This window comes from Anolis sagrei, chromosome 9 (genome assembly GCF_037176765.1).
Source record: "Anolis sagrei isolate rAnoSag1 chromosome 9, rAnoSag1.mat, whole genome shotgun sequence".
In the NCBI taxonomy this organism is placed as follows: domain Eukaryota; kingdom Metazoa; phylum Chordata; class Lepidosauria; order Squamata; family Dactyloidae; genus Anolis; species Anolis sagrei.
This window is the reverse complement of record NC_090029.1, coordinates 16,246,581-16,270,139: the sequence shown is the minus strand read 5'-3', so window position 1 is coordinate 16,270,139 and position 23,559 is coordinate 16,246,581.

The following is a 23,559-nucleotide window of genomic DNA, read 5'->3' as shown; positions in this document are numbered from 1 at the left end:
ATTAAACTTTGTAATTGTAAATAGCTCTAAAGGGTTGCATGAACTTGGTGTGTATAAAGCTGAGGCAGTGGCCCAGCCTGGCCTACTTCCCATGAGATGCAGAGCCAACTTTAAGAAATTGGGCCACAAAGTGGAATCCATGACATGTGAGTGTGGAGAAGAGCAAACCACAGAGCACCTACTGCAATGCAACCTGAGCCCTGCCATATGCACAATGGAGGACCTTCTTACAGAAACACCAGAGGAACTCCAAGTGGCCAGATACTGGTCTTTGTTGTTAATTCGTTCAGTCGTTTCCACCTCTTCGTGACCTCATGGACCAGCCCACGCCAGAGCTCCCTGTCGGTTGTCACCACCACCACCACCTTCAAGGTCAATCCAGTCACTTCAAGGATACCATCCATCCATCTTGCCCTTGGCTGCCCCCTCTTCCTTTTTCCTTCCATTTTTCCCAGCATAATAGTATTCTCTAAGCTTTCCTTTTTTCTCATGATGTGGCCAAAGTACTTCATCTTGGCCTCAACTATTCTTCCCTCCAATGAGCAGTCAGGCTTTATTTCTTGAAGTATGGACTGGTTGGATCTTCTCACGGTCCAAGGCACTCTCAGCACTTTCCTCCAACACCACAGCTCAAAAACATCTGTCTTCCTTCGCTCAGCCTTCCCTATGGTCCAGTTCTCACATCTGTAGGTTACTACGGGAAATACCATTGCTTTAACTATGCGGATCTTTGTTGCCAGTGTGATGTCTCTATCCTTCACTATTTTATCAAGCTACTTGTCAAAGGACATTTATAGAATACCAATCCTGCAAACTTTGTGTTTTGTTTGTTTGTTTGTTTTTAATGTAATACAACTGTTTTGGTTCACTCCTGAAACGATAAATGAATAACACTTGGGCAAAACATCTGGGTCTCTGGTGAAATTCACCCTGAGTGACCACTAAGGAAATGTGCCGGAGAATTCTGCCTCAAGGATATTTTGAGGCCAGTATCCCCCCATTCCTAGGCAATTCCTAGAACATAGGGGGGGGGGGATACCTATCCGTTCCTAGAAGGCAACCAATTAATTATACCATTAATGGGTGGAAGGGTGGATCAGCTTCTTGGACCAGAATGAGCTCGAGGGGACGGATTGCTACTTATGTAGCTCTGCTCCCAGAAAGTAGCTCTGGCTGGAGCTACTTTCTTTTAGTCTTCAGAGAGGAGTCAAGGCACTTCCCACCCCCCAACTGTGCAGGGCAAGGGCAGTTAATAATGGCCATAGTTCATGACAGTGGGACACTGAATTTACAGTGTGGTTTGGCTATCTTTGGAAAGGTGTTATCATAGTGTTGAGTCTATTTTGAGGACTAGAATTTAGTATCTTGCAATTGCCCTTCAAAACATAAATTAACAACTGGAGTTAGTTCACCAGGTATTTGAAAGAACATTCAAAACCATGCAGTTTGATTTAAGAATGATTTAGAGTATCAAAAAAAATGTGGTATGAAGTATATAAAAATGGGGAAAATTACACCTTAATTTTGAATTTAAACCAGAATATTTTCTACTTGGAATCACAGACTTTCAAATAGATAAAAATGAGGATAAGATATTCTTTTACCTTACCACGGCTGCAAGAATAAGCATAGCCCGCCTTTGGAAAATGAAAGAGACAACAACAACCAAAAATTGGATTGAAAAAGCAATGGATATCATGAATGTGGATCTGTTGACCCAACAAGTTGCCCAAAATAGATTACTATCAAACAAAACAGACTGGAGTAAATTTATTAATTTCTTTTTTTAAAAGAACAGTTAAAAATGCTAATAAAAATTGAATGAAGAAGTCCCGAGGGCTGTGACATGAATAACATGATAAATACAACTAAGAAAAGTACAGAGTAAAGGAATATAAAATACCACTAAAGCAAACTGGAAGTGATAGAAATATATGTGTGTGTGTGTGTGTTTATATGTATATGTGATATCAGATGTTTGATACTGGTTTATTCCTTTTATTTTACCTTATTTTACTTTATTGTTGTTGTTTTTTTTGCTTTCTCTTTATTCTTTATTTCCGACTTCTCTTTCCATCATGTTCACCCACTTATGTTGTACAAGAAACCAGTTTTGTTGTACAAGAAACCAGTTATCATAGTCATATATATATATTCTTTTGCTTGTGGGTAAACAGTAGAGCTGAGCGGTTTTGTTCGTTAATTTCGTAATTCATTATTAATTCGTTTTTTTTTATAACGAAGCGATATTGAACCATTCAGGAGCAACTAAAAAACAAAATGAATTTTTCCAATTCGTTTCGTAATTGTTTCGTAATTGTTTCGTAATTGTTTCGTTATTATTTCGTTATTATTTCCGTATGTCTGGTGCAAGTTTTATAGTCGTTGTTTGTTTTATCAGTGATAAAAAAAAATTATCACACCAACAGTCAACAACAGAGGGAGAGGGAAGCTCCAGAAGTTCCCCCTGTCCCATTTGGAGGGTTTTTTAGCGTATTGCGCAATCGCGTCAGCCATTAACGAATCGATTCGTTATTGTTTCGAAATTGTTTCGTAATTTCCGAAATTTCGTAAATATCGAACTTTTTAAAAGAAAAATTTCGGAATTCTTTTAAATAACAAAACGTAAAAACCCCCTAAAAACGAATAGAGTTTAGAAACAAATTTTTCCGTGGTTGCCCAGCCCTAGTAAACAGTATTTCTTGTTGTTTCTTTGTCAGTGTTGAAGTAGAGATTGTCAGGTTTGCCTACTCTGGAACATGCAACATATGATTGTCCTTCTTTAGGAGTCCCTTTAAAATCTATGATACTATATCTGTCATATGTGTGTGTGTGTGTATCATATATATCTATCTATATCTCTGGTTGGATGGCTCTCCGTCAGGAGGGCTTTAATTATGTTTTCTTGCTCTGCTGAAGGGAGTTGGACTGGGTGGCCTTAAGTATTTTCTGTTGGTCATGGGGGTTCTGTGTGGGAAGTTTGCCCCAATGCTGTTGTTCGTGGGGTTCAGAATGCTCTTTGATTGTAGGTAAACTGTGAATCCCAGTGACTAAAACTCCCAAATGTCAAGGTCTATTTCCCCCAAACTCCATCTGTGTTCATATTCAGGCATATTGAGTGCTTGTGCTGAGTTTGGTCCAGATCCATCATTGTTTGAGTCTACAGTGCTCTCTGGATGTAGGTGAACTACAACTCCCAAACTCAAGGTCAATGCCCACCAAATCCTTCCAGTATTTTCTGTTGGTCATGGGAGTTCTGTGTGCCAAGTTTGGTTCAATTCCATCATTGATGGAGTTCAGAATGCTCTTTGATTGTAGGTGAACTATAAATCCCAGCAGCTGCAACTCTCAAATGACAAAATCATATATATATATTTTTTAGTGATGGTCACTCCTTGTACTGTGAGACGTTTTGTTGCCACATTTGGTGCCATTTTGTTCATTGCTTCTTTTGTTTTTAAGGTACTCATTATGCACAGAGCATTTTTAGATACATAGATATAGATAGATACACATACATATACATATAACATTCTTAATGTCAAAACATGTTTGTTTGTTTATGTCTAAGTTATTCACTAATAAAAATGAATTTTTAAAAAAGGAATGATTAAGAGTGTTGAAATGCTCAGAATGAAACAATCCTGGACTGATGCAAATATTTGTTTACTTCAGGACATATCCTGCACAAAATTAGCACATGGTTCTTTTAGACAGAAACCAGTAAATTCTATGCAGACGATAATATTGTTAGGCAGAAATACTGGCCAGGATCCTGTTTGGTGATTGTGAAGTTGTAACCTACAGTTGTGCATTCACAGGTGTTGTGTAGTCACAACCTCTATGTATACCTACATATGGACCAGTAGAGTCCCTTAAACTGGTAAGTAGTCACTGGAATCCATGGGGATTCATTCCCTTGTCAATTGGGAAGTCATGGCCTGACATTCCCATCCGTTGCATATGGGTTCTCAGGCAAAAGGAGAATTTTAAGAAGGGTTTTTTTCTTCTTACAGTCACTATGGAGATTGCTCCCAGGAGGGGATGGGAATGTCAAGCAGCTGCTTCCCCATCAACAGGTGAATGGACACCATCAATCCCAGCAGTTGCTCACCAGTAAATGGGATTGGGAGGGGGGCACACTGGAATTCACCAAGTAGCAATGGTATCACAGTACAGCATAGTCTGCAACTGCTGTAAAGGATTGCAGGGATTATTTTCTGCACAGAAAATTTTGTTTCCTAAACAGAAAATATAGGTTTTCTGTGCAAACTACCCCCATGCAAATTTGGCAAAGGCTAAGTTGTGAACTGCAGTTAGTCTTTGAAAAAGGTGCAGTTTTTCAAAGCCTTTCTCACAGTGGGAAAGATATGGCTAAAAGGACTTGTTTTCTTCAAGGAGAAACATAAGTCCCACACACACTACAAACCTACAACACCATTATTTATTTATTTATTTATTTATTTATTTATTTATTTATTATTCTTGTATACCGCTGTATCTCAAGCCCGAGGGCGACTCACAGCGGTTTCCAAACAGCAAAGACAATAAAAACAGCAGTAATCAATATACAAAACAGTTAACTACACAGTTCCATTAATAACCAATAAGCAATCAACAATACACAATTATCACAAATCCCATCCCCCCGAACGCCTCATCATCCAAACGTGATCCAAATTCGTCGTCATTGTTCAATTCCTAAGTTCACATTACCACACTTGCACTGAATTACTCAAACACCTGCACAAACATCCAGGTCTTGAGCTTTCTACGGAATGTCATGAGCAATGGTGCCAGCCTAACGTCTACAGGAAGGGCGTTCCACAGCCGAGGAGCCACCACCGAGAAGGCCCTGTCCCTCGTCCCCGCCAGCCGTGCTTGAGAGTCCGGCGGGATCGAGAGCAGGGCTTCCCCGGAAGATCTCAAAGTCCGGGTGGGTTCATAAGCCGAGATGCGGTCAGATAGGTATCTTGGGCCGGAACCGTTTAGGGCTTTATAGGCCAATACTAACACCTATAAAGTTTTATAACTTTTATCTGTTGATTAAGATGGAAAACAGCTCATAATATTCTTAAAAATTTCCCTTGGCTCTCCCACTTATTCTCAGCTCAAACCCAGTTTCAAATTGGCCAGCCAAGGTATTGTTTTTATGATGTCAATTGATTTTAATGTTTTTATTATTTGTTGTTATTGATTATTTTTACTGTGTCTGTTTTGTTTGTAATCCTTGGGCTTGTCCCTCTGTAAGCCGCACCGAGTCCCTTCGAGGAGATGGAAGCAGGTTATAAAAATAAAGTTGCTATTATTTTACTGACACAAAAACACAGTATGTCACAGCAAATGAGATCTATATGCTGGATTTCGAATGATGTGTGCAGATCCAAGTAAGGTGGCCTTTTGCAGTTGACAGATTGTGATTTTGTCCATATTTATTGTTTCCAAATGCCGGCTGAGATCTTTTGGCACAGCACCCAGTGCGCCGATAACCACTGGGACCACCTGTACTGGTTTATGCCAGAGCGATTTTGAGGTCCTGATAATGGGTGAGTTTTTCCTGTTGTTTTTCCTCAATGAGTCTGTCACCCGGTATGGCAACATCAATAATAAAGTTGTTGTTGTTATTGTTATTATTGTGGAATAACAGGGCTATATTTGTGAAAGGGTGCTCGGTGAAGAATTGCATCACTACTCTGGACCCAAATCGTCTAGGTGATCAAACTGTGAAGAAGAGATCATTGATACATGAAGATCACAGGGCATCATGCAACAGGAACCAAAAGCGACAGTCCTTCTTCTTATGTCACTTTACCACCTCCACATGAAAAATTCCTATGGAATTCATGGGGTTACTCTAAGTCAGAGGTTCCCAGCCTGTGGTCCACAGACCACCAGTGGTCTGCAATAACTAAAATATGATCCACCGCCTCACCATTACTACACCGTTACAATGAGAGCAACTGGTCTCGTGATACCCTCTTATAATGCCGAGTCTTATTAAATATGGTTTTCTTTGGGTGAGCAGATGGCGACTACTGGGTGGCATATGTTCTGTATTAGAAACTAGAGCTAATGTGGTTGATGGTCCTCCGCATGCCCGACCACCGTCTCCCAAAGCAGTTGCTCTACTCCGAACTCAAGAAAACGAAATGTTGGTGGACAGGAAAAGAGATTTAAAGATGGGCTCAAAGCCAACCTTAAAAACTTTGGCATAGACACTGAGAACTGGGAAGCCCTGGCCCTTGAGTGCTCCAGCTGGAGGTCAGCTGTGACCAGCAGTGCTGCAGAATTTGAAGAGGCACGAATGGAGAGTGAAAGAGAGAAACATGCCAAGAGGAAGGCGCATCAAGCCAACCCCAACTGAGACCGCCTTCCACCTGGAAACCAATGCCCTCACTGTGGGAGAAGATGCAGATCAAGAATAGGGCTCCACAGTTACCTACGGATCTACAAGAATACTGATCCTAGAAGACTATCCTACTCGGCCAACGAGGGATCGCCTAAGTAAGTAAGTAAAGTATTAGAAACTAGAGCTGATGTGGTCTATCCAATACAATTTTCATACTCAGCACTGAATCTGAAGTTGACCAAAAACTGATTTGTAACCCTTTTGGTACTAATGTTGGAGAGTGGCCCCTGGTCAAAAAAATAGTTGGGAACCGCTGCTCTAAGTTAACAGGAGATTTGACGGCATACATCCATATGCACACATGAATACTACAACGCAACATACATTCTTTACAAAAGGAGCAAAATATACTTTTTTAGGATTCATATGAATAAAATGAAAGCCACTGTACAAACTTATCCGGAACGCATTCCACCCTGTAGGCCAAGCTAAACTGAATTTGCAATAAAATGACAATGCTGTGCAAAACAATGGGGACCGTTGTCTAGCAGTAAACGTTTGAAAACGGAGATCTTGGTAGCCTGGGGTGAATCTCAGGGCAAAGAACAGAACCAACTTTCAAGGCATCTCTGGGTGTCGCGTCAATATGAGATTGTCTTAGCCAAACCCTCCTCACATAATCTCCCTTGTAGGAGCGCATTGCAAATAAATATTCCTCCTTCATTAAGCTGAAATTAGACCAACTACCTGCTTCATGTTTCACCATCTGGGGGCAAGGGAAGATGAGTACTGAGACTGATCAATGAAATTAGCAATTTAAACAAAAAGAAGAGGAAAGAGAAATAAAGAAAACTCCAATTAGAAGTATCCCGGGGTTATTAGAAATAGGAGCGCTCATATCCAATTAAGATGAAAACCATTTTGCCTGTTTTTATGCTACACCTCTGGCAGTTTGGGATTATTAGTTTTATCTGGCTCCAGAACAGAAGAACTCTGCGCTGATATGTCCATGTCGTGAGCCAGGAAAATAAAACATTGAGATACAGAGATTAATTGGTAGAAAGAAAAAGACGCCTCAGAAGAAGTTTATTAACCATATGTGTTGTGTGATGCCATTTGTTGTTGTCATGGGCCTTCAAGTCATTTCCAAATCATGGTGACCCTAAGGCAGTGGTTCTCAACCTGGGGGTCGGGACCCCTGGAGGGGTCACAAGGGAGTATCAGAGGGGTCACTAAAGACCATCAGAAAACACAGTATTTTCTGTTAGTCAAAGGGTTGTATGTGGGAAGTTTGGCTCAATTTTATCGTTGGTGCGGTTCAGAATGATCTTTGATTGCAGGTGGACTATAAATCCCGGCAACTACAACTCCCAAAATATCAAGAACTATTTTCCCCAAACCCCAACAGTGTTCACATTTGGGCACTGAGTATTTGGTCTTGATCCATCATTGTTTGAGTCCACAGTGCTCTCTGGATGTAAGCGAACAACAACTCCCAAACTCAAGGTCAATGCCCACCAAACCCTTCCAGTATTTTCGTTTGGCTATGGGAGTTCTGTGTGCCAAGTTTGACCCAATGTCATCGTTGTTGGAGTTCAAAATGCTCTTTGATTCCAAGGGGAACTATAAATCCCAGCAACTACAACTCCCAAATGACAAAATCACCCCCCCCCCAACCCCACCAGTATTCAAATTTGGGCATATTGGGTATTTGTGTCAAATTTGGTCCAATGAATGAAAATACATCCTGCATTTCAGATATTTACATTACGATTGATACCAGTAGCAAAATGACAGTTTTGAAGTAGCAAGGAAAATAGTTTTATGATTGGGGGGTCACCACAATATGAGGAACTGTATTAAGGGGTCGCGGCATTAGGAAGGTTGAGAAACACTGCCCTAAGGCGAATCTGTCATAATAATAATAATAATAATAATAATAATAATAATAATAATAATCTTTATTTAATACCCCACCACCATCTCCCCAACGGCTTACACGAGGCCAAGCCCAACAGCATAATACAATAAAGTAAAACTAAAACACAATAACAACACAGTAAAATACATACAACATATCAGTACATATGGGGTTTCCTTGGCAGTATTTGTTCAGAGGACATTTGCCTACTTCTGGGGCTGAGAGAATGCGATTTCTCCAAGGCTACCCAGTGTGTTTCTATGGCCAAAACCTTGTTTGCAGGGTTATAGTTAAGTATTCGGTAGTGCAGTGGGTTAAACTGCTGAGCTGTTGAGCTTGTTGACTGAAAGGTTGCAGGTTCGAATCCGGGGAGTGGCGTGAGCTTCCGCTGTCAGCCCAAGCTTCTGCCAACCTAGCCCCCTTCTATGCAGCTGTATAGAATTCACATTCTCTTTAAGCTACTCCTCATAGGGCTTGTTCTCCAGACCCTTTCTGTTTCAATAACAGCCTGGTGGCCTTATCTGAGCTGAATTCTGAAGTTAGAGACTCCATTAAGCATGTCCATAGTCCATTTCCATAGCGATTGTCATCGTTGTCACTGTCATTGTCAGCAAGATTACCCAAAGGCCTGGTTCCACATCCATGTTTTTAACCTCTTTCTAAAGGAAAAGAGGAATGTCGATAACCTAATTTCACCAGGTAGTGAATTCCACAGGCGGGGAGCCACCACCGAGAAGGCCCTGTCCCTTGTCCCCACCAAGTGCATTTGCGACAAAGGCAGGGCCGAGAGCAGGGCCTCCCCAGAAGATCTTAAACTCTGAGGTGGGACATAGAAGGAGATACGTTTGGATAGGTACGCTGGGCCAGAACGGTATAAGGATTAGACTTAATGTCAAAGGAAAACCTTTATCTTTTGCCATCTAAATATTAGAAAGAATTTCCCAATGGTAAGAGGTGTTCAACAGGGGAATATGCTACTGCCTGGTGTCTAATAATAATAATAATAATAATAATAATAATTATTATTATTATTTATACCCCGCCACCAGGACTCCAAGGGGAATTGGGCGGCTTACGTGAGGCCATGCCCATCAATACAATATACACAATATAACACAAAAAGACAACAATATATATATATATATATATATATATATATATATATAAACCTAAATACAAAACCAATGTATATAAGCAACACAACAATATAAAATCAAAGCATTACATCACTAAAAATGATCACCATGGGCAGGGCCAAATTCAAGGATTAAAATTTTAAAACACTGGATGATAGGGCAATGTAAAATATTGGGGGGGGGGGCTCAGAGATTATTATGTAATCAATCATTGAAGGCACATTGGAACAACCAAGTTTTCAGGCTCCTCCTGAAGATTGCCAGAGTGGGGGCTTGCCTGATATCTCTGGGGAGCAAATTCCAGAGCCGAGGGGCCACTACAGAGAAGGCCCTCTCCCTCGTCCCCAACAGTCGCGTTTGCGATGGAGGTGGGAGCGAGAGGAGGGCCTCTCCGGAAGATCAAAGAGATCTAGTGGAATCTCCTTCTTTGGAGGTTTTTAAAGAGATGTTAAATGGCAGATGGACATCTGTCAGAAGTGCTTGGGTTGTGTCTTGCTGCATTAATTATGTAATATGTTAGGTTGTTAATAGGCTTGGGTAACCACAGAAAAATTTGGTTCTAAACTCGTTTTGTTTTTAGGGGGCCTTTGCATTTCGTTTTTTTTAAGAATTCCGAAATTTTCCTTTTAAAAATGTCAAAATATACGAAATTTCGTAAAATTACGAATCGATTCGTTAATGGCGGACGAGATTGTGCAATATGCTAAAAAAAACCTCCAAATGGGACAGGGGGAACTTCTGAAGCTTCCCTCTCCCTCTGTTGTTGACTGTTGGTGTGATAAAACAAACAACAACTATAAAACTTGCACCAGACATGCAAAAATAATTATGAAATAATTACGAAATAATTACAAAATAATTACGAAATAATTACGAAATAAATTGGAAAAAATGTTTCAAATCTTAATTACTCCTCACACTATTCCTGCATGGCTCAATATTGGATCGTAAGCTAATTTAAATACGAATTAATAACGAATTACGAAATTAATGAACGAAACCGCCCAAGCCTAGTTGTTAACTGTTTTTACACTGTAGCATTGAATTTTTGCTGTTCTTATTTGTTGTGAACCACTGTGAGTCGCCTTCGGGCTGAGAACAGCGGTATATAAGTAAAGTAAATAAAGAAAATAAATGGCCAATGGAGTTGGATTGAATGGCCCATGGGTCTCTTCCAACTCCATGATTCTATGCCAATGTGAGATTTTATTCTGCAAAGACTTCCTGGAAAAGCTTGTAAAATCGACAGTCGCATCATTCGCTTCTCATTACTCATCGCATTCGTTTCATCTGCAACGTTATCCAGGTGACACTTTTGGCCTTCCAAAGAAGAGGGAGTAAGGGAGATTATCTTGCTTGCTGATTGTGGATTAATCAGGTTGCAGTTACAGGTGTGGAAAATGCAGGCTGGAAATCAAAGTCCTCATCAAGAAGCATCTCCGCCGACTCCTGTAAGGCTCCCAATCAGCTCCGCCTGCAGCGGGAATCCCTACAATGGACTCCCTCTTTTCTCCATCCATTTGCCGCTAAAAAGAGCTTCATGTCCACCCACATATAAGCCTCATAATTTGTGGCTAAATGGCAGCTGTTTCTCAGTGCTAGAGGCTTTTCCTCAAATTGGACTTTAATTGGTACAATCAGGCGTTTGAGTTATTGGTTCAACCAAAACGCAAGGGAAACGGGGAGGGGGGGGGCTTCATTCAAACCCAAGATGATCACTCTCTCTCTGTTCCATCTATTTTTCTTTTTACAAAATGCAATACATTAATGACTTTTCAAGTGGTTGAAAGGAATTAATAGCACATGCAGAAATGCATCATGATGACCAAGATGGGGATGGGAGGCATCGGAGGGGTTGGGGCAAAAGCAGGAACAGGCAAACTTTGGTCCTCCAGCTGTTTTGGACTTCAACTCCCACAATTCCTAACAGCCTCAGGCCCCTTCCTTTCCCCTCTCTGCCACTTAGCTGGAAAAGAAAGGAAAGAAAGGAAGGGGCCTGAGATTGTTAGGAATGGTGGGAGTTGGAGTCCAAAACACCTGGATGACAAAGGTTTGCCAGTGCCTGGACAAGAGTAATTGGATTGCTATCACTGCTGTTAAAACTATGGACACCACAATTGAAGAGAGATATTGACAAGCTGGAATGTGTCCAGAGGAGGGCGACTAAAATGATCAAGGGTCTGGAGAACAAACCTTATGAGGAGCGGCTTAGGGAACTGGGCATGTTTAGCCTGAAGAAAAGAAGGCTGAGAGGAGATATGATAGCCATGTATAAATATGTGAGAGGAAGCCACAGGGAGGAGGGAGCAAGCTTGTTTTCTGCTTCCTTGGAGACTAGGATGCGGAACAATGGCTTCAAACTACAAGAGAGTAGATTCCATCTGAACATTAGGAAGAACTTCCTGACTGTGAGAGCCGTTCAGCAGTGGAACTCTCTGCCCCGGAGTGTGGTGGAGGCTCCTTCTTTGGAAGCTTTTAAGCAGAGGCTGGATGGCCATTTGTCAGGGGTGATTTGAATGCAATATTCCTGCTTCTTGGCAGGGGGTTGGACTGGATGGCCCATGAGGTCTCTTCCAACTCTTTGATTCTATGATTCTATGATTCTATGAATCTTGGGATTAACAGTTTGGTGAGGCATTGGTATACCTTGGCAGAGGAGTGCTAGGATCCCATCACATTGAATCATAGCAGGTAAATGGTATCGAAATACAGTGTAGATGCATTCTACAGTGTCCTGTATAGATGCAGTCCTAGTTTCAGTTATCTTGAAAATAATAATAATAATAATAATAATAATAATAATAGTAATAGTAATAATAATAATTTATTTATATTCCACTCTATCTCCCCAGAGGGACTCAGGGCAGATTCCAAACATAAAAGGCAAACATTCAATGGCCAAATACAACAACAACACATCCATAATAACAAAATTTATACAACCCAACATATTAATACAGATTATAACTTAACAAACTAAAATTGAACAAAAAGCACAGCCTGTTATAACAGACATAAGACAAAACATCAAAAAACATCTAAATCTTGGTGCAGCCTTACCTAGATCTTGATCTAGAACTCAAAGGGAATTCTCATCTGTCCCAATGTTGTGGAACTACATCTCCCACCAGGCCTTTCTATCTTAGTCCAAAGCGAGGAATGCTGGGAGCAGGGGCGGCTCAACCCATTACGCAAAGTAAGCATTTGCAGTGTAGTTGATTTTGCCCAGGGGCGCTCTTGGGGAAAAATAGACCTTGACATATGCGAGTTGTAGTTACTGGGATGTATAGTTCACCTACAATCAAAGAGCATTCCGAACTCCACCAATAATGGAATTGATCCAAATATGGCACACAGAACTCCCACGATGAATCGGAAGCTCCAATTAGTCCAACGGTTGGCAGCCATGATACTAACAGGAGCGGAGCACAGGGAGCACACAACTCCTCTGCTGCACCAGCTCCACTGGCTGCCGATTTGCTACCGGGCTCAATTCAAAGTGCTGGCGTTGGCCTTTAAAGCCCTAAACGGTTCTGGCCCAACCTACCTATCCGAACGTATCTCGGCCTATCAGCCCACCAGGACCCTAAGATCTTCTGGGGAGGCCTTGCTCTCTATCCCGCCTGCTTCACAGGTGCGGCTGGCGGGGACGAGAGACAGGGCCTTTTCTGTGGTGGCCCCTCGACTCTGGAATGCCCTTCCCATGGAGGTAAGATCAGCCTCCTCGCTGATGGTATTCCGAAGAAGACTAAAAACTTGGATGTTCAAGCAGGCATTTGGCTAATTCGGTACAATGAATGTGTTGATTACGGATTGGTAATATGGATGATGCAATTGGACCACGATTTTAGTTAGGAGATGTATTGGATTGTGATTTCGTGTAATATTGTGTATTATGTTTTTTATGGTTTTAATTGTATACTGTGCACTGTATATTTTGTTGTAAACCGCGTTGAGTCGCCAATTAGGCTGAGAAACGGCGGTATACAAGGACAGTAAATAAATAAATAAATAAATATTAGGGCTGGGCGGTTTCGTTCGTTAATTTCATAATTTGTTATTAATTCGTATTTAAATTAGCTTACGATCCGATATTGAGCTATGCAGGAGTAATTAAAAATCGAAACCAATTTTTTCAATTTATTTTGTAATTGTTTCGTAATTGTTTTGAAATTGTTTCGAAATCGTTTTGTAATTGTTTCGTAATTGTTTCCGTATGTCTGGTGCAAGTTTTAGGGTTGTTGTTTGTTTTATCAGCGATAAAAAATAAATTATCACACCAACAGTCAACAACAGAGGGAGAGGGAAGCTTCAGAAGTTCCCCCTGTCCCATTTGGAGGGTTTTTTAGCATATTGCGCAATCGCGTCCGCCATTAACGAATCGATTCGTAATTGTTTCGAAATCGTTTCGTAATTGTTTCGTAATTTTATGAAATTTTGTATATTTCGAACTTTTTTAAAGGAAAATTTCGGAATTCTTTTAAGAAACGAAATGCAAACCCCCCCTAAAAACGAATCGAGTTTAGAAACAAATTTTTCCGTGGTTACCCGTGGTTATATATATGATTGGTTGGAGGGGGGGGGGGCGCCATAATACTGTTTGTTTGCCATTGAAAATTACCTAGGGCTGCCTCTGGCTGGAAGTTATAGTTCAATAACTCTGTAAAGCTAAACGACAGTCCCCTTCCTGGCTTGAGGATACAGTCCATGAAAGCCCATGTTGTACTAAATATTTTAACCTCAAAAATGTTCTTAGATACTGCAATGCATGGTCTGAGCTACCCCTTCAAAGTAGTCCTCATGCTTTCTAATGTTTTCTCGCATTTTCGGTCTATTTTTTTTAAAAGAAAAACTGCCTCTTTTTGGTCTTTCTCTTTTCTACTAGCTCGCAGTTGCGTGGTCATAAGCGTAGCCAATAATACAAAGTGTCAACACAACCATTTCCATGTTCCTAATGATTTTGTTGGTTTGTTTGCCCCTCTGGATGAATGAGGCTTGATGAAACCAACAGCCCTCCCTAAAATAAAATAAAAAGGTCCCTCGGAAGATCAATGGCTTTCCCACATCATGAGCACATTCTTGCGCATGACGCCTCCTTTGGTGGAGATAATCTTTGATGTCCGTCCATAGCGGGCCTCCTCTGATCTGAAATAAAACACTTATGCTCACAGAGACCATTAAAATCATCAAATTGGTTATGGCTCTGTCTTATGACAATGTGGTCCTTCTCCTGCTCCGAGCCAAAGTTGTTGGGATGTGTGGAAGAAATCGGTCACGTTGCAAAGCTGTTTGGCCTGTTCATTACAACACATCTCCAGTGAAAACAATTTATTGTAACTCATACTTTGCTGTTCTGTTGTTTAGCAATATTGCGAGGCAAGGGCGTGAGATGCTCTAAATTATAAAATTAACACCGCCTATGAGGCCGCGTTTGGTTAGTATAGTGGATTAGCCATTCAAGACATAGAGAGAGAAACACACACTTCCCCGCTGCTCCTTAAATCTGAATATTTAACACCGAAAAGAGAACCTATCCTGTTTTTTTGGCTGAAATAACAGCAGTTTCTGTTTCTAACTTGGGAAGAATGTGGAAGGGGGGTTGGAAAAGCACCCCGGCTCTATTGTTAAACTCCCTCGGCACTGATCCTTCCTTTTAACATCATAATGAAGGATGGTCTTTAGTGGATTATCTTGAGCAGGGATTAACTCCTTCAAGTCTTCTTAGAAGGGAAGGTGTTTTGAGCCCTAAATACACACCAATTGCCTGCTTAACTTTTCATCTTATTTTCAAAACTGCCCAGCTGGAATTCGGATTCTTTTCCATGGAGCTAAGGTTTTCTTAGTAGCCAAGTTTTTGTGTGTGTGTGAAGAGGAGGAGGAGGACAAGAAGGGGGAGAAAAGGGGGGAAAGGCAGATGCTAAATCGGGGAGGTTTCTTGGTTTCGTCAGCAGAGTTGAATGTTTTCGGCCTGGCAGGCGAAAACTCAATCAAAACTTTGTCGCCAATTCAGCAGCATCTTAAATTCCGTGCTTGTCACTCAAGGGGCCTGAAAGAAGCCCACCAGACCAAAAGAAAAAGACAGAGAGGAGATGGAGAAAAAAAAAACTACTACTACAAGGAAATGGATTCCCACTTCAAGCACCGTTGATATACAGAGGACAGATTTTCTGGAAACAGCTCAAAAATCCATCCGATAGTAGATAAATATACAGGTGACGGTGACAAAATGACACGTCTGCGTAGAAAGTCAAAACATCTCCAAGTCTACATTCCTTTTCTTTAAACAGGGGTATCAGGATACATCGGTGCGTCATGTTTAAGAACATACCTTCATGTTAAAAATGCCTACACCGAGATCCCAATCTTTTGTATGAACAGAAATGCCTCTAGAACATGACCATATAGCCCAAAAAAACCCAAACCTACAACAACCCAAAAATACCTATGTCAGAGGCGGCCCTAGGTAATTTTCAATGGCAAGCAAGCAGTATTTTGGCAATGTATTGTCGAAGGCTTTCATGGCTGGAATCACTAGGTTCTTGTGGGTTTTTTCGGGCTACAGAGCCATGTTCTAGAGGCATTTCTCCTGACGTTTCGCCTGCATCTATGGCAAGCATCCTCAGAGGTAGAGGTCTGTTGGAATTAGGACAATGGGTTTTATGGGTTTTACACAAGAACCTAGTATTTTGGCAGCCCCCACCAATCACTGATATATATATTCTGTTCGTCATGGGAGTTCTGTGTGCCATATTTGGTTCAATTCCATCATTGGTGGAGTTCAGAATGCTCTTTGATTGTAGGTGAACTATACATCCCAGTAACTACAACTCGCATATGTCAAGGTCTATTTCCCCCCAAGAGTGCCTCAAGAGCGCCCCTGGACAAAATCAACTATACTGCAAATGCTTACTTTGCGTAATGGGTTGAACCGCCCCTGCCTATGTTGGTAGCACATATCATTCTTTACTTATTGCCACTTTGCTCTCAGTCTCCATATTGTATTAACATAGCCCAGCTAAGATGAACTGTGCATTTCTCGCTGTCCTGAAATGGAAAAGCAAATTAAGTGTTCAGCAATGTATCATCAAAATATAAACTAACTTTCTTATTGAAGAAGAACACAGGAAATCCGGTTGAACAAACAAACTGGGTACAGGTGGAAGAATATTTAGAAAAGAGAAGCAAAGAAACTTAACTGTGAATAGGATATCAATATAGGTTACAAGAGTGGACAATCAAGAAAAAATCAGGAAGACCATATAGACAATAAAGTTGAACTCGTGCAGGATTAGAAGGAAGTCACAAGATTTTATTTTTCTTTTTATTCTTTCACTTTTTCAAAAAAAAATCTCCTTTTTTCTCTTTACCTCTATCTGTTTGTATTCCTACTTTTCTTTAAAATACTATGTTCCTCCATTTTACTTGGAAATTATACTTTTTCTCCTATATACCAAATAAAAATTTCTCTCTCTCTCTCTCTCTATATAGATATATATATATATATTCCTTGTCACAGCAAAAAAATAGGGTTCTGCACGTAGCCACAAAACAATCCCCTTCTTTTTTTAAAAAAAAAAATTATTGTATTGTCGAAGGCTTTCATGTCTGGAATCACTGGGTTGTTGTAGGTTTTTCGGGCTATATGGCCATGGTCTAGAGGCATTCTCTCCTGACATTTCGCCTGCATCCATGGCAAGCATCCTCAGAGGTAGTGAGGTCTGTTGGAACTAGGAAAAAGGGTTTATATTAGGCCTGGGCGGTTTCGTTCGTTAATTTTGTAATTCGTTAAATATTTGTTAATTTTAGCAATTACAAAACGATTACAAAACTTATTTTTAAACCCGGAAGTGTTTTTAAATATCAAAACAGCAGGCGCCAAAAAATTTTGTATTTCCGTCCATTTCGGAAATACGTAAGATGGCCGCCTGGCGATGCTTGCTGGGAGCTCTCCTCTCTCGGCGCCGGCTGAGCATGCGAGCGAGAGGGCGAGCGAGAGGGGCGAGCGGCGAGCGAGAGGGCGAGCGGCAAGCGAGCGGCGAGCGAGAGGGCCCGCCAGAGTGAGTGCCTGCCTTCCCTCCTTAATAATAATTTTAATTTCTCCTCCCTATTCTACTAAATTAATAATTAAATTAAAAAATATTTTAAAAATATTGAAAAAAAAAGGGCGCCATCTTTACAAAATGTTTTGTAAATATTAACGAAATTTCGTTAATACCGAACTTTTTAAAGGGAAAATTTTGTAATTATTTTAAATATCGAAACAAAAAACAAAAAAAATCGAAACAAATCGATTTTAGAAACAAATTTTTGCGTTGTTACCCAGGCCTAGTTTATATATCTGTGGAATGACCAGGGTGGAGCAAAGAAATCTTCTTTGCTGGAGCTAGGTGTGAATGTTTCAACTGACCACCTTGATTAGCATACAATGGGCTGACTGTGCCTGGAGCAAACTTTTGTTGCGAGGTGATTAGATGTCCTTGTTTGTTTCCTCTCTGTTGTTGTGCTGTTTTAATTTTAAGAGTTTTTTTTTAATACTGGTAGCCAGATTTTGTTCATTTTCATGGTTTCCTCCTTTCCGTTGAAATTGTCCACATGCTTGTGAATTTCAATGGCTTCTCTGTGTAGTCTGACATGGTGGTTGTTGGTGTGGTCCAGCATTTCTGTGTTCTCAAATAATATGCTGTGTCCAGGTTGGTTCATCAGGTACTCTGCTATGGCTGATTTCTCTGGTTGAAATAGTCTGCAGTGCCTTCATGTTCTTTGATTCGTGTTTGATATTTTTTATTATTTTATAACAGTTCAATACATTTGTTATGCATTGTTTGTTTTACAGCAGATACATATTATTCAATACAACCGGCCATACTTTAACATTTGGTGTCTACTTTTATTTTTCCGCTTATACATATTATCTATCCCTCACCACTGTGCTCCCCCCCCCCCCCCCCCAAGCCATATAATCTGCCCAAAATTTCAATTCTTCTTGTGGAGGTAACTTTCCATCCTTCTTTTTTAATGCCTTTTCAATAAATTTTCTCCATACTTCATCAAAATCACTTTGTTTCCATATACCTCTTTTTACTTTCAATATAAATGTCAGCTTATCATTTATTGCCAATTTCCATACTTCCTTGTACTCAGAGGTGGCCCTAGGTAATTTTCAACGGTAAGCAAACAGTATTTTGGTGCCCCCAACCAATCACTGATATATATTTTCTGTTCATCATGGGAGTTCTGTGTGCCATATCTGGTTCAATTCCATCATTGGAGGAGTTCAGAATGCTCTTTGATTGTAGGTGAACTATACATCCCAGTAACTACAACTTTCTTTATGTCGGAGGGTGGAAAAACAGAAATGATAGAAGAAAAGAAAAAGAAGAAGAAAGGACATAAACATACAGCAGCTCCAATGGCTATCCCACAAGCATATGGAGATCTCGGCAAGTCTGCCAGAGACATCTTCAACAAAGGATTTGGTTTTGGCCTGGTGAAATTGGATGTGAAAACGAAATCTGCAAGTGGAGTGGAGTTTGCAACATCTGGGTCATCAAACACAGACACAGCCAAAGTGACTGGGAGCTTGGAGACCAAATATAAGTGGGCTGAGTATGGTGTGACTTTCACAGAAAAATGTTCCATCTGAACATTAGGAAGAACTTCCTGACTGTGAGAGCTGTTCAGCAGTGGAACTCTCTGCTCTGGAGTGTGGTGGAGGCTCCTTCTTTGGAGGCTTTGAAACAGAGGCTGGATGGCCATCTGTCGGGGGTGCTTTGAATACAATATTCCTGCTTCTTGGCAGGGGGTTGGACTGGATGGCCCATGAGGTCTCTTCCAACTCTTTGATTCTACGATTCTTGGGATATAGAGTACCATTTGTGATTATTCACAGTTTATCCACCCAAATTTGGGACCATATCCCTTATGGATAAGGGGTCATACTACTCAACGACACCCATCATCCACGGCAGCAGGGAAACTGTATCCACAAGCAACAATTGCTTGAGTAAAGTTACTCCTAATACAGAAGTATTAGAAAGCTGCAGAGAAAAGAAACATTTCATTTTCGAGACTGAATTATTATTTGGCGGTTCAACATCGTCATTCCTCCTTGCATCTGGAGCTACCGCTTTGTGTATCCGTGGACAGGATTGCATCCTAAAACTACAATATGTTTCAAAATAACCAATATTGAAGTCTTTTTTCTCAATATTGACTAATGGAGAGAATACTCAGGTGCTGTAAGTTTTAGCTTGTTTTAAAAAAATGCGCCTTTTATCCCACTCGTCTTTTCCACTCGCAACTGTATACCGCAGACTTTCTTTCCGCAGTTCTTCTTTCATTCTTTCAGTGTAAACTCTTTAAGGAGTCATGAATTTTATTTATACTCTCTCCACTCTTGGAGAGCCTTTTTTCTCTCCTTTTTTGCTTATTTGCTGTTTGGCTCTTTGTGCAATAACACTCCCAGGAGCAAGAGAGTGAGCGAGAGAAAGAGAGAAGGGAGGGGAGGAAAAAGAAATCCTTCTCTCTGCTGGAGGAATTAGCCCAGAGACAAAAGGAGAGAACTCTTTAAGCCTTGTTTTGTGCTAAAAGAAATGTTTGACATTTTGGTGGAGAGGCGTTTAGTTTGGATTCATTAGGTCTTAGGGACTTCTTTCTCCCTTTTTTCTTTTTCTTTCTTTTTTTGGCCTTTCAGTTTTTGTCACTTTTTGTGTGTGTGTTGTTGCCCCCCCCCCCGCCCCCCCATCCCAGCTCTTTCCCTCCCTTTCCTCTCTGTGTTTGGTGGACTGGAAAGCATTTGCTCCATGTGTAATGAGGTTCCCTACATATGAATAGAAGGATCTAACCATTTTTTGTTCAAAACAAAAAAAGAAATAAGAAAGTGAAGGATTCCCTTTCACCAACATGCTCAAAGCTCCCCACTTCTTTGAATATAAAAGAAAATAAAGACGTATCTCTGCAGCTATTTCAAGCAGAGTTTTCCAGACTTTCTTTTACTAAGCACTGATGGATTAAAACTGGAGGCACACTCCATACTCAAAGATATATTTCTCAGATTGCATAATGAAGCTGGCACCTTCCTCTTCGTTTCGGGAGGAAAATGACCACTCAATATCCCATCCTTTTGGTGATTTCTTTGGCCCCGTCTACACTGCCATATAACATAGTTTCAAATGGCACTGTATGATAGTTTAGATAGGTGTCCCCCATTTTTTCACTGCTGGCCCAAATTGGTGCTTGTGGTGGCCATAATAATAATAATAATAATAATAATAATAATAATACTTTATTTGTACCCCGCTACCATCTCCCCATGGGACTCGATGCGGCTTACATGAGGCCAAGCCCAAAATACATCAAACAACATCAATATTATAGGCTTGGGTAACCACGGAAAAATTTGGTTCTAAACTCGTTTTGTTTTTAGAGGGCCCTTGCGTTTCGTTTTTTTTAATAATTCCGAAATTTTCCTTTTAAAAATTTCAAAATATATGAAATTTTGTATAATTACGAATCGATTCGTTAATGGCGGACGCGATTGCGCAATATGCTAAAAAAAACCCTCCAAATGGGACACGGGGAACTTCTGAAGCTTCCCTCTCCCTCTGTTGTTGACTGTTGGCGTGATAAAACAAACAACAACTATAAAACTTGCACCAGACATGCGAAAATAATTACGAAATAATTACGAAATAATTACAAAATAATTACGAAATAATTACAAAATAATTACGAAATAATTTGAAAAAATTGTTTCGAATCTAATTTACTCCTCACACTATTCCTGCATGGCTCAATATTGGATCGTAAGCTAATTTAAATACGAATTAATAACGAATTACGAAATTAACGAACAAAACTGCCCAAGCCTAATCAATAACACAACATTAATAGACCTTTTCTCTCCACAAAGGAGACTCAAAGCAGCTTGCATAAAAAGCATTTCAATATAATTTAAAATCCAAAAATATACAAAAAGTAAAATAGAATTAAACATCAGCTGTATTAATTAAAAATTAGCAGGTAAAAATCCTTAAAAATTATTACGAAAAAGGCAGTTTGCAATAAATGTTGGTTATTCTGCAGGCATGTTCTTTTTTTGGCAAAGTCCTTATAGTATCTCAGTTTTGTTTAAGAGAGAAAAGGTGTGGAATAATAATAATAATAATAATAATAATTGTTAAATGCAATGCCATGTAATAGGAATAACAAATTGTTTTAAGCAGCTCCTTACAAACTGCTTAGCAGACTTCCCCTGTGTTGTTGTTGTTAGTGGTGGTAGAAGAATTATAATTAACAACAATAACAATAGTCTGCCAAGCAGTTTGTAAACAGCTAGTTAAAATAGCTAATTACTAGCAATTAGTAACTCTACATGCTAATGAATGTATGCAGGTTGCAGTATGACTATGATTTAATGTATATTAATGCAATACCTTTGCCTATGGAACAGTAATTTTTTTAAATTACTTTTATAGTTGTGGTAGTGAAACCTCACTGAATTGTGTTGAAAGGTCATCAGTTTTGGGAGCTTTGGTGATTGATGCTGAGGAGGGTGAGAAGAAGGTTCAAAACGATCTTGACAGATTAGAGAGATGGGCCAAAACTAACAAAATGAAGTTCAACAGTGACAAATGCAAGATACTCCACTTTGGCAGGAAAAATGAAATGCAAAGATACAGAATGGGGGACAATGCCTGGCTCGAGAGCAGGACGTGTGAAAAAGATCTTGGAGTCCTCATGGACAACAAGTTAAACATGAGCCAACAATGTGATGTGGCAGCAAAAAAAGCCAATGGGATTTTGGCCTGCATTAATAGGAGCCTAGTGTCTAGATCTAAGGAAGTAATGCTACCCCTCTATTCCGCCTTGGTTAGACCACACCTGGAATATTGTGTCCAATTCTGGGCACCACAATTCAAGAGAGATATTGACAAGCTGGAATGTGTCCAGAGGAGGGCGACTAAAATGATCAAGGGTCTGGAGAACAAGCCCTATGAGGAGCAGCTTAAGGAGCTGGGCATGTTTAGCCTGAAGAAGAGAAGGATGAGAGAAGATATGATAGCCATGTATAAATATGTGAGAGGAAGCCACAGGGAGGAGGGAGCAAGCTTGTTTTCTGCTTCCATGGAGACTAGGACGCGGAACAATGGCTTCAAACTACAAGAGAGGAGATTCCATCTGAACATGAGGAAGAACTTCCTGAGTGTGAGAGCCGTTCAGCAGTGGAACTCTCTGCCCCGGAGTGTGGTGGAGGCTCCTTCTTTGTAAACTTTTAAACAGAGGCTGGATGGCCATCGGTCAGGGGTGATTTGAATGCAATATTCCTGCTTCTTGGCAGGGGGTTGGTCTGGATGGCCAACCCTTCCAACTCTTTGATTCTATGATTCTATGATTCTAAGGTGTACAGTTGACCCCTCCATATCCATAGATTCTTTATCCATAGATTTGATCAGCCATGGTTTGAAAATATTTTTTAAAATCCCCCAAAGCAATCTTGACTTTTCAGTTTTATTAAAGGGACGCCATTATATACCATGGGAGTTGAGGATTCATAGATGATGGTATCCACAGAGCATCCTGGAACCAAACCCCAGCAGATACTAAGGGCCCACCATAAGCCCACCATTTTCATACACAGGCTAGTAGTTTGCATCATTCAAATGAGTTAAATAACTAAAAAGTAACTATGATTATTTCTTGAGTGTGATTTATTGTAGAATAGCTTCAAGCAGAGAAGCTCCGTGTTATGTCCTCGCCTTGCAAGAATGGGCAATGGAACAGGAAAAAGGCAGAAGAGACTGTTTCCAAAAGATGAAAGGCAATGCTCTATCCCTTTCCCCCACTGCTCTTAACGTATGGAACTATTTTCCACAAAATATATTATGTTTGAAGCAATAGCTTAGTAGGGCTTACAGTCTTACATTATTAGACAGTTATACACATAATGTGAACACCCACTGTTACATCAGGAGAAGATAAAACATGAATTAAGGATGTAAATTACTGCGACGCTGCAGGGCAAAATCAGCCACCAACTGTTGGTAACAGGAAGGGGGTGGGAGGAATTACCTAGGAGATGGATATTCCATAATTATTCTCCGCTATTTATAATAGAGGAAATCTTCAGACATATCTCACTGAACAGTGATGAG